The 12779-nt window shown below is 45.2% G+C and overlaps 1 protein-coding gene across 2 annotated transcripts in view; it reads right to left on the bottom strand.

Annotated features, from left to right (window-relative positions):
- The window catches only part of DOCK2 (dedicator of cytokinesis 2), a 458739-nt gene that overhangs the window by 196299 nt on the left and 249661 nt on the right, over positions 1-12779 (bottom strand). The window lies entirely within an intron of this gene.

Raw genomic sequence — 12779 nt, 5'->3', positions numbered from 1 at the left:
TATTCTACCTGTCTCTGCAGGGAGAAAGCCAGGAATACTGGCTCCATTCACTGATAAAGAAATAGAAGCCTCAAGGCAGGGTATCGGCCACTCTCCACATCAGAAGCCCTTGTTCTACCTAACGAGCCATTCTGTGAGGGCGTCCTCAGTGCTGGGGAGGATGTTCAGTTTCCTTTAGTTCAGTATGGCAGTCATTTTGGCATCATCATCCTCATCACTAACACTTACTGACATCGTATTAAATGCCTGGCACCCTGTCTTATCATCTCTGTTCATCTACACATTAGTCATTTCAGGTAGGTCCCTTTTACTTACAATGTTGCACTTTATATAATTGGAAACCAAGGTACATGGATCATACACCATTCACCCAAACGAGATTTTAAACTCAGATCTTTCCGACTTAACCACTGGGCACTATTGTTGAAATCACTATAATACCACTGGGTTTCTCTCCTGTAGCCCTGTGCTTGCTTAAGTTTTCCATCTGATCATCTCACTTACTGCTTCCTATAATCACAGGGATGGGCAAACCATGGCCTACATCTCAGTCACTCCCTGTTTGTGTAAATAGGGTTTTATTGGAATACAGGCTCATTCATTTATGTATTATCTACAGGTACTTTCATGCTGCAATGGCAGAGTTAAATAGTTGTAATAGAGACCTCCAGAGATGCAGATATTTGCTATCTGACCCTTGATGGAAATAGTTTGCTGACTTCTGATACAATAGATAAGACCAACACTATGCCAAAAGGTGAACTTCTATTATCTCATTCAACATACACAATTGTGTGCACATGTGCACACAAGCACACAGAGGGTACTCTACATGCTACAGATAAGGAAACTGAGGCTCAGAAAGCTCATAACTAATAAATGATAGGGTGGAATTCAAACCCAGGCTGTCAGGCTTCAGAGCCTATACATCTAACCATATGCTACAGCTATTGACTATGTGCTGGGCACTGCAGAGGTACTGGTCATGCATGTTAAGCAGGATATGGACCCCAAAGGAGCCCCAGTGAGGAAGGAGATGGTGGCAGCCCCACTGATGAATGCCCGGATGGAGGAAAGTGGGGCTGGGGCTATGGGAACCCCAGGGATGTGCATTTGCTCATGCTGGCGGCAGATGGGACACACAGAGGAGGCTGGTGGCAAGTGACGCTGTCCTTTCTGACAAGGGGACTGTTCCCCAAACCTGCTGACATTTGCTTGGCCAAGTGATTTCCTAATAGTCTTTATCTTAAGTAATAATTTCAAAGTGATTTGGCTGCTCTAGCCAGCCTGCTCCTGGATTTCTAAGATAGCAGCATTGTAGGAAACGGGTTTTGTTTTAGCTACTTATCTATATGCAAAGGAGAAAAAGCTCATCTCGTCTTTGGAGTATCTGCCCCTATATTATGTAGACCTGGAAAATACGAAAGTGGCCTGGAGTGCAGGAGTCATCTCTATGCCCCCTGACAGAGCCGTGGGCTCCCGCACACGGACCTGAAAGTGGGTCACCCAGACAAACGTTTGCAGGGCAGGGAACTCGTGACCTCACTGCTGGTGCGCTGCATGGTGGCATCACCTGAGCTTGGAGGGATTTTTGTCTTTAGCTGAAACTCAGTTTGCATCCTTGAGGCATGCCACCAAGGAGTTCTGATTCTTTTTTCAGAAACATCACAGAAATATGTTATCCCCCCACTTGATGTGGTAGTGGTCTTCAATGGAACATCATGTCCCCCGTTTCCTTCGGCCCCCCTTCCACACACACCATTTCTCTTATCTGGGTTAAAGAACTCACATCTCTTCAACCAGTTTTATTGTGATATTTCCCAAATCACATCAGAATTATCTTTTCTCCTAGAGGTTAGACCTGAAACCTTAGATTTGAAAAATATTTACAGTGAATATTCTTATGGTAGATTTTTCTTAGAGCTCAAGACTATGAACAAGGCCACGACTTGTAATGAGATGACATATTTTATGTACTAAGTAATGATAACGACACGTTGCATGGGGTGTCCCTTTTGGCCATGGTTTACTGGGAAATTCACACTAAAGTTAGTGCTCAGTTTTCCTCCTCTTTCCTATCTTTGGCCTCCTATCTTCTGTTAGTTACTATTGCTTTTGGTTTTATAATACCCGCTTTTTATGGTAAACTGTCACAAGCATTCACTTCTATATCAGTCAGTTCTCACAACCACAGGCACAGTAGGTAGGAGAGGAATACATACGTTTGATAGATTAAATACACCTGTTTTGATAGATGGGCGTTTGAGCAGCATGACTGGTGAGTGATGGAAATCTTCGTTGTTTCTCACACCTTGATAATAATGATGGTGGTGATGATGCTGAAGGTACTAATGCTAGGAATGATAACAGGAGCCAAATGGATTAAGTGCTTATGGCCTGATGGGTAACTTTCCTGAATGCTGTACAAGTATGATTTCATTTAAACTTTACAGCGAACTTATGAAGTAATGTTATTAGCCATGTATTACAGACGGAGAAACCAAAGCACAGAGAGGTTAAATAATTTACCCTAAGTCATAGATTCAGAAAATGGCAGAGCCAGCATTAAAACTGAGGCAGTCCATTTTCAAAATGTATGCCCTTGTCCACCATGCTATACTATCTAAATGATCAGACCACTCTAAAAAGACTCACATCTGGTATTTCAGATGAGGAGAGTCATCCGCAGCAGCTCTGCCCTGTGAGGCTGTGGATCTCACCCTAGAGCCTCTCCAGGTGAGCTCTGGGGAGCCGCCGTCCTCATCCGCTCCCAAACACAGCTGTGTTTCTGGCTCCCTCTTCCCGTCCCTGTGCTCTGGGTGCTTCTCCAGCAAGCCAGGCTCAACACAGGACCAGTGTGGATGGTGCAGGGTGGCCCGGGCCTGGCTTCAGATCATGTCATTTGTATAAAGGTCTCTGTTCAAGCAAGACAAGGGCAGGGGATGGAAGTGGGGCCATCCCTGGACAATGTTCAGCCCAGAAAATGGGAAAGGAGGCAGGAAGGGAGCCAAGAGGTCTGCCGGCTGATTCTTTCTATCCCTATTACGTGCCAAACACTTCATTACGTAAGCCAAATATTCTTTTCACGCTAAAATGAGGAAATTGGGCTCAAAGAGATCATGTGACTTACTCTAGGTCATTCAACAAGTATAGGTTGTTGCGAATAACTATGGGTTATTTGCGAATAGGTTGTGAATACTTCATTATGAAAAAGGTCTCACTAAATAACTATCTGTATTCAGTCCCAGGAGATGGAATGCCACCTCACTCCTGCGGCCTGTGTTATACGTGGGGACATGGGGAGAGGGCGGGAGCCCTAGTGGCTGGAGTCTGGGGCACACATGGGGTTCTGGGAAGCTCTAAGCAGGATGGGATAAGTGAATTCAAGCTGCTTCTCTCTGGGTGGGGCAGGCTTGGAGATTCCGGGGACTGCAGGTGACTAAGGGCGAGCACCCCCGGGCCTGGGGAAAGTGGTCTGCCCAGCTCGGTGCTTTTCTCTGTCTCCTGCCCTTAGGGGTAGGGAGGAAGCCTGGGCTGGTGCTGACTGGGTGACTGCCTGGTTCTCTCTGTTCACATGCCCTTCCCCTTGCAAGAAGGAAGGGAGAGAAGGAGGAGGAAGAGGAAGGCAGAGAAGGAAAGGAGAAAGAAAGAGGAGAAGGGAAGATATGTAAATGCAACATTTTATCCTTTGTGATTTGACCAATTATCAGTAAGTCACAGAGCATCCTTGTCATCAGGCCAACATCGTGGGTCCACCAAGTGAGAGGCAATGAAAGGTGTCCTCGCTGGTCTGTGATGTGCACGGGAGGTAGATGGGGTATCAGAACTAGCACTGGCAGGGACGGTATGGGAGGGTCAGACAGGGACACTGATACCAGCAACGGTCTGAGGCAGTCAGTGAGGAGGAAGTGAACAACAAAAAGCCGTGGAGACGTCCCCAGCCTCACAGAGAATACCCAAACCAGGGGAGACGTCTGGTAGCATATTCTCTTCAAGTTTACTGTTTTTACTTGACTGTATTCCTTAGTGTCGCTTGAGATTTGCCGCAGCTCCCAGCAGGGACCCTCACACCCTGGGATTTTGTCCTCTGACCTCTGTCTGTGCAGGTGGGGACCCAATGCATCATGGTAGTCATAGTAACAATGAGAGCAGTGGCAGCTGCTGATTTGAGCACCTTTTGCTCGGCTGGGAATTGAGGGCTGGACTCTTTAACAGCACAGGAATCTTGCGCCTCGGCACACTGCTGGCTGCCCCCGCGTTCTCGGTTCATCTGCGAATAGATCAGACCATAAACTTCCCCCCTTCCCTTCTCCTTGTGAAAATTCTGCAGTGCAGGCAGGGATCCAGAAGCCAGAAAGCCTTCACTGCAGCTGCCTGCCAAGGCGTTGCGGTACCGGGGAGGGTGGAGCGCTGCGGAGTCTGGGGCCTGACAACTGTCTGTTGTGTGTGTGTGTGTGTTGGGGAGTGGGCATCCGCGAGTCCATGCTGTCAGCCACATCAGCTGGTCTTCGCCTGAAGTGCCTTTGGTGGGCGCTGGACTTCCTCTAGCCCCACGGGACGCTCCCTGGTCCCCAAAGTTTCAGGTCCCTTTGGCCATACCAGACCACACTCTTGGTAAACCTCTCCCCTCCCTTCCAGTTTCCTCATTTGCAGAATGGGAGGGATACTGCCTGGTCTTGCCAGTACTTGGTGTGAGGCCAAAATGGACCCGTATATCTGGAAACCCTTTGAAAACTTTAGCATTTCTATTCAAGGCCAAAGGTTGTTGGCATCATTCTTATTTCTAGTATTAATACTAGAATTTTAATCAGCCAAATGCATTTGGCTGGTTTACACGGGAATATAGGTCTCTTTTGAATGGGAAGACTTTGACTGTTTTATTCATAACAGCATCAGACAATTGACAGAATGAGATTACCAACTGCAAGCTCAGACTGATTAAGAAGGCGGCGGGTGCCACAAAACCAAAGAAGGTGTTGCTGACACAGGGAAGGCGCTTCCCGCCTTCTCTGGCTGTAACTGACCCCCACCCCACCCCATCTGAAACAGGAAGTAGGGACGGGTCCACAGTGAAAAAGAACCTAGATTCGGCCTAAGCCAACCCCTTACTCCACAAATGAATCTATTTAAAGAATGCAAATCATCATTGCCCAGCTTCTTGCTGACTTTCCTGGACTTGAGCAGATGGAGAAGAGGATTGAGACATAACCACTCAACCCTGTGCCTGCACTTCCATCTGACACGAAGTTACTCCTCTGGTGACAAATACAAAACGCTAAAGATTCTTCTGCATGTCTGTGCAGGCAGCTCCCCAGTGTCCAGCCCCAGGAAGAGTACATCAAATTCTTTAAAAGTCCAAAGAGCATAACCTTAAAAATGGTAAGAAAATGTCCCCAGTGATGTAGTGAAATAGAAATGCAGTGAGAGACTCGATCAGGAAAGCTTTCTGGAAAAAAGTCAAAACGCTGATAAAACTGTAAATATGTGTATCACTCTCTCCTTTATGAGAAGAAGCTGGAAGAAGTGACTGACAATTGCATCTGAAGCTAGCAAAACTTCTACCCTGGAGACAGTAACCTGGAGGTGACCTTCCAGATGTACCAGCAGAAGCAGCCAGTGCCTCTAGCTGGAGAATGTGTGGACCAGAGATCTGTCGACCTGCAGGGCAGGTACCCTAAAGTTTGCAAGAGAGGCAACTCCAAGAGATACTGAGTTATCATCCTTGACACTAAACAGCCAAAGGAATGAATCACTGACCCACAAGCTCTTCTTAAAGATGCGAGGGAGAATGAGAAGGGACTGGAGAGAAAGAAAAGAAAAGGAGAAGGGGACAAGGATGAGGAAGAAGAGTGTAATACAGACAGTGCAAGAGAGCTGGGGAAGGGATGGAGAGGGAGCTGGAGGAGGAGACGTGCAGGAGAAAACAGAAATGAAGGACAAGGGTGAAGACAGAGAGGGAACTGAAAGGAGAGAGGAGAGGGAACCAAGGAGGAAGGCTTCGCTGGATTTGTAGCGTTTTCTTTCTGAAGCTAGGCTGGGGGTTAACGGTGATTGCTGTGTTGACTATACTCTCCTCTGTGCTGTTCTGCATGCCTGAAACATTTTACCATACAAAAAAGGAAGAGAAGCGAGAAGAAACAGAATAAGAATAAGGAAGTGGTAGATGGCAACTCTGGGCTTCACTGATGGTTCAGTGGTAAAGAATCTACCTGCTAATGCAAGAGGCATGGGTTTGATCCCCGGGTCAGGAAGATCCCCTGGAGAAGGAAATGGCAACCCACTCCAGTGTTATTGGGAATATCTCATGGACAGAGGAGCCTGGTGCGCTACAGTCCATGGGGCCACAAAAGAGTCAGACACGACTTAGGGACTAAACAACAGCAACAAAGACGGCAACCTTAACTTCCCTGCTTCCTTTGACAAATGCAGTCTGTGGGCTGGAGTAGCAGAAGGGGAGCAGGAAGCTGATCTCTTCCACTAGGTCTGTTCTAAACGAGGTGCCAAATGCTGAACCAGACGCCATCCCTCCATCTCACTGCTGCCCTGGAGAACAAAGGCCGAAGCCCTGGCATCCTGGTCCGCTTCTGCCTTCAGCACGGCATCAGTTCCACAACTGCCTTCAGCTGTTCAGTGGTGCCTCAACAGCTCAACAGACCTTCCCTGGGCTCCTGCTCTGTGCCAGGGACCTTTCTGGGGCCCGGGATACAAACCAGTGACTCTGCATTCTCAAGGACTTTACAGGGAGACGAGAACTGCTCAGAGCCTAAGTTTCCCCATCTGTACAATGAAAGAGTTTATCTCAGTGGTTTTCAAACTGGGCTTACTTGGAACCCCAGGGTTCCAGGGCATGGCTCAGAGTAACTGGGGGAGCACTGCATCCCACATTTGTCTAGAATAGTGTGACTTTATTCTGTTTTAGATGTTGGGATTGGGTTCCAGCTTGGATTTGGAAATCTGATTCCAGGGCTAGAGATTTGAAAACCACTGAATGAGATGCTCCTCAAAGTGTCAAATTGTAAAGTTTTCTGCGCTATTTCTAAGGTTGTATGACTCTAAGAATTCATTTACTCATTCATTCAAAAAATATTTATTGAGGTTCCTCAATAAAAGGGACAGAGACACTCAACAAATAATCACATTAATAGAATAGGGGACAGCTGCACAGAGGGACATGGAGGATGGAGAGGAGGTGAGGGGAGGCCTCCAGGAGAACACACCATTGGACCTGAGGCTTGATGGGCAGAGAGGCCAGCCTCAGAGAGACCTGGGGAAGAGGGGCCCAGACAAAGGAGACGGCCAGGGCAAAGGTCAGATAATAAGAATGAATGTGGCATATCCAGGGCCAGCAAGGAGAAAAGTGGTCTGAGAGGAGAAGGTCAGGAAGGCAGACACGGCAAGACAATGCAGGTTCTAGCAGATTCTGTAAAGATTTGAGATTTAATTTAAATTCAGTAGGCTACCTTTGGAGCGTTTCAAAGAAGGGCCTGATGTGACCTGATTAAATTTTATAAAAATGGCTCTAGCTGCTCTGCAGAAAATGGATGGTAAAGGAGGCACGTATGGAGACCTCTCTTTTGGTGGCACAGATGGGAGATGATGGAGACCTGGCCTAAATAGTAGAAATTGTGAGAAAAGGTCAGACAGGGCACAATGAGAAGTGAGAAAAGGATTCCATGATCACCACAGATCTACTATCTCTTTAGAGTCCAGATATATGAGGCCTCAAACTGGTCCTTCAGTGCCTAATTCTGCCTCCAAGTACTCCTATGCTTAGTCATTCCAGATGGTAAAAGACAGTTTCCGTCGACTTCTTATCCATTTGAGGGTAAGTGTAGAATAAGACAGACCCTAAGTATTTACTGCCCTCTTTTCCTTTTGGAGAAAGCTGGTGAGGCAATTTTCAAATTGGAAAGACAAGCAAAGGCTTGGATCACAAACATTAACTCTTATTTCAGATAGGTATGCAGTAATGCTTGCCAACAGATTTGCCAAGCAGCTAACTGGATACAGATGGAAGGGAATGGAAACTTTGATGGGAAGAACCACAAGACCCAGAGGTGAGAGATCAGATCCCACAAACTCAGCCCTGTTTCTCCTACACTGGAGGATGTAAAGGGAGTGTAAGACCCTTTAAGGATGCATCCTCCAGCTGAGGAAACACGACCAATACATAAAATGGTTAGACAGCCGGCTGGCTAAATGGAGTGTGTGTGTGTGTGTGTGGGTGTGTGTGTGGCGGTGGTGGTGGGTTCACGAGGTCTCCATTAGAGTGGGTTCCAGTCCCACCCCTGTGACTTAGGACAAGCCATCTAACTCTTCCAGGTCTGATTCCTCCTCTTGGAAACAGGGGCAATGCTTTTGAACAGTGTAAGGAGGGATTACGTGGGATTTGAAAATGCTTTGTGAGTTGTAAAGTGTGGTATAAACAGTAAGAATTATTATTACTGATTCTGAATACAGAAGGAGAAAGGAAATGGCAGCATGTAGGCAAACTGGAGCTTTCTCTGAAAAACAGAAACATAATCAAGTGCCCTTGCTCAAACCCACCAATGACTCCGCACTGCCTAAAGCCAGGGGTGGCCAACTGTACCCTACTCCTTAGGCCAAATCTGTTCCATTGCCTATCTTGTACATTTAAGTTTTACAGGAATACAGACACAGCCATTTGTTGACATATTGCCTACAACTGCTTTCTTGCCACAATGGCAGAGTTTGAATAGTTGCAGCAGAAAGCTTATGGCTGGTGAAGCTAAAAAGATTTACTATCTGGCCTTTTATGGAAAAAAAAAACCAACCTGCTGACTCCTGGAGAAAAGGACAAAGTCCAAACCCCATTTGAAACATAAAGCACCTTCGGAGCACCCTGATACAGCAGCATTTGAGTACACGAAATGAATCAAGTGTCCTCCTCGAGTCAACCCCGTCTGTACCACTTCCCAGGGACTGATTCCACATAACACGGCATTATCAGGTCCCTTCTTAGTGCTATGATAGGGCTTAGGTCTTATTCTTCTTTATAATCTCCACAGTGTTTATCATAGTGTCAAGATCATAACAGATTGTCAATAAAGTTTAACCGAATTGAAAGTGAGTCATAGACAGAGCAAGCATAATCTACTAAGGGACATAGTTTATTCATCACAGAAAACTATTGAAAATATATCATTGATAATATATCATTGAAAAGAAAAAGGAAGCAAGTTAATTCATTTGCTCTTAATTAGTTACACAAATATTTATTCCACACGTGCATGCTAAGTCACTTCAGCCATGTCTGACTCTATGCAAGACTACGGACTGTAGCCCTCCAGGCTCCTCTGTCCATGGGATTCTCCAAGCAAGAAAACTGAAGTGGGTTGCCATGCTCTCCTCCAGGAGATCTTCCCCACCCAGGGATCAAACCCGCAGTTCTTATGTCTTCTGCATTGGCAGGTGGGTTCTTTACCACTAGCACCACCTGTACTAACTACAAAACTACCCGAAGCTAAGGCAAATGAAAGCAATATGGGGTTATATTCATTCCTTTGACAAGAATTTACCTAGCACTTGTTCTCTGTCAAGCTGGTGGTAGGAGTTCAAGCGGACTGTGACCACTTTCCTTTGTAGTCTAATTGAGGAGACTGAATGTCATCAGATAGTAACTGTACAGGGAGACATATGAAATATAAACTTGGTACAGAGAGATGGACAGAATTCCTGGGAATGCCATCCTTGTGTATTCTCTCTTATAAATTCACCTACAGCTTACTCTCCCACAAGAAAGTGGATGGGCCCACATTAATTATATGATATCAGAGTCTCCAGTTGGTTTATGTGTTAAAAGCTAACAACTGATCATTTTATATGAATTATCTCAGGTAATCCTCACAACCACTCTATGCGGTGTCATGAAGGCCAATCACTTATTTCAGATCAACAGTCAGAAAGCAGAAGATTCTAGTCAAAATCAATCAGAATGAAACTTATGCACCTAAGCCTTCACTGTCTAGCCTAAATACATGCCAGAGAAGAGACCCGGGAGTCTTTTTCAGAGAAAGTCTAAAATTGAAGATCTACGGAGATAGGACTAAGTGTCTCTGTACTTACTGACACCAATTTCATAGGAACATCTGATATGGTTTGTGTCAGTAAGTCAATAATCAAGAGAAGAGAGAATGAAGCATTGAAAAGGTCTGCAATGACCCCCAGCCACCTTAGGGAACAATTCTGGACCTTGGCCAGGATATCCAGTAAACCCTAACTGCCAAAGCCCAGGCAACTCCCTATCAATTAAGGGTGAGCTAGGAGCCTGAGACCTGAGGGCTACGGAGGCCTTTCCCTTTAGCCAGCTATCCTCCTTGGGACACGTCTGTGCAGGGGTCATGGTGCGCATGGCGGGCAAAAGATGCTAAGTCGTGTCCAACTCTGCGCGACCCTGTGGACTGCAGCCTGCCAGGCCTCTCTGTCCATGGGATTTTCCAGGCAAGAATATTGGAGAGGTTGCCATTCCCTTCTCCAATGTAAATATGCAGTTTTTTAAAGGTGGAAATGTTTATATTTGCTAAGCTTCCTAGGTCATGTCTAGGACACAAGAGTTTTCACTCTTGTGAAAGCTTAATTGTTCACATTGTCACTTTCAGTTTTTCATTCTTTTCCTGTACGAAATGTAGTATAAAATAAATAAGCCTCCAATTAAAATAAAAAAAAAAAAAAAAACAAATACGCACATAGAAAACGCCCAATCTTGAATAAGTAGCATAGTGAGAATGAGATACAATTTCTCTCCCATTTAATTAGTAATGAGGAAAAACATCATCAGAAACTGACCAAACAGTGACAAAGAGGCTCTGGTGAAAAGGCTTTCTCGTGAAGCCAACAGTAGGGCTGCCCACTGGTAGAACTTTCTGGAAAGAAAAGAGGTAATATCAATGAAATGTAAAATGCCTTTAATCCACGAACTCTTCTTTCACAAATTTATTCCAAGAAAATAGACAAGTGCTCCAAAGTTCACAGAGAGAAAAATGTTATTTATAGGATTATTAATAATATCAAATATTTAGAAACAACCTAAATATCCACAAAAGGATATTATTTGAATAGATCATGCTGTAACTAGACAACAGAGTGCTATTAGCCTACTTAAATGATGGCGCGAATCTATGTGCCATAATGTGGAAATTTCTCCATGTTGTTTACTGAAAAAAAAAAAAAGGCTTCCTACAAATCCGCATGGATACAATGTGCCTGCTATGACTGCAAATGTTGCACAGCAGAGTGCCTAGAATGCACTTCACTAAACCATTGGTGCATAGTGGCTCTTTCTGATAGTGAGATATCAGGTGATTTTTTCCTTCCTTTTTTTATCTACACTATTTGATTTTTTGCAATGAACCTACAATGCTTTAAAAATACAAAACTTTTTAAAGATTAAAATAAAACATGTCAGGGATGTATACATTTCCTAGAGGGAAAGCAGGGTGAAAACCAGAATAGCGGCTGACTTCCAGAAGGAAAATGTGAAAGGACTGACAGCCTAACAAGATTAGTCCTTTCCCAGTTCTGGAGAAGGCAGGAAAACCCAGTGGTTAGGAGCTGACGCCCCAGGGCCGGTCCTTGGGTTCATAGGGTAAATGACTTGCGACAAATTACTTAACCTCCTGTGCCTCGGTTTCCTCATTTACTAAAGGCATGACGGACAGTGCCTGCCTCTAAGGCTGTCATGAAAATTATTAAGGACAAAAATAAATGGACACCTATGACAATGCCTGGCACACAGCCAGAGTTCAGTAGATATTAGCTCTTATGAAAACCAGCTTCAGAAAATCGTAGCCTAAGTGATCTGTGCCCTGAGCTCTGTGATGAGGACTTTGCATGCACGGTCTCATTACTTCTCCCATCAGACCCACATAAATGCAGTGTCTATGCTCTATCTCATCTCCATTTTACAGATGAAAACCATGAGGTTAGGAGAGAATAAATACTGTCCCAAATCCTTCAGCCAGGAAGGGACAAGGATCTGAGCCCAGAATGTGAGGAGTAATTCTAGAACCTCATGACAGGTTGACAACTTGTTCGCATTAGATGAACCCTTTCCTCTTTTAGGACCTGCCACCACCTGCACCAGCCTCACTAGGTTAGCTGGCCCTCTCAGGGTAGCTGGGATCTGGGAAAGCCAAAATCACTATCAGCATCATCTAGCAATTCCTGGGAAGAGCAGAACACTGAGAATCAAGGCTTAACCTGCACCCACAAAATGGGTGCCCCCAGCAGCATGGAGAACATCTTGGGAGCAAAGCACCCATGCTTAGTGAAGCCAGAGGTTTTGATCTTTATGATAAGGCTGAGTGCCACAGACAGAATATTCCCTCAAAGACACCCAAATACGGATGGACTATTTTATCACTCTCATAGTCTTTTAAAATCCTTTGTTCAACACACAAAGGCTTCACACTTGCCTCATTTCACCTCATACTTGAAGCAAACAGATTCACTTGCCCTGGACAGGCCAGGGCACAGTCCCCTGCATCTCGAAGACCTGCACAGGTCTTCAAACTCTATTCAAATCACTACCCTGAATACCGGGAAGATCCCAAGAGGACAAAATCATCACCTTATGGGTAAGAAGCCAGACTTTGGAATCACAGACTCCTGGATTTCCTCTCAGCTCCTCCACTGGGTACTTAATATCTCTGAGCCTCAGTTTCCTCATCAGTCCACAGGGGATCATAAAACCTCACAGTTTTGTTCTAAGGATTAATGAGATAATGCAGTATTGGGAAAGCAGTAGACTCAGAGTTTAA

The sequence above is a fragment of the Bos javanicus genome, chromosome 20 (genome assembly GCF_032452875.1).
Source record: "Bos javanicus breed banteng chromosome 20, ARS-OSU_banteng_1.0, whole genome shotgun sequence".
Lineage (NCBI taxonomy): Eukaryota > Metazoa > Chordata > Mammalia > Artiodactyla > Bovidae > Bos > Bos javanicus.
This window is presented reverse-complemented; position numbering and strand designations above follow the sequence as displayed.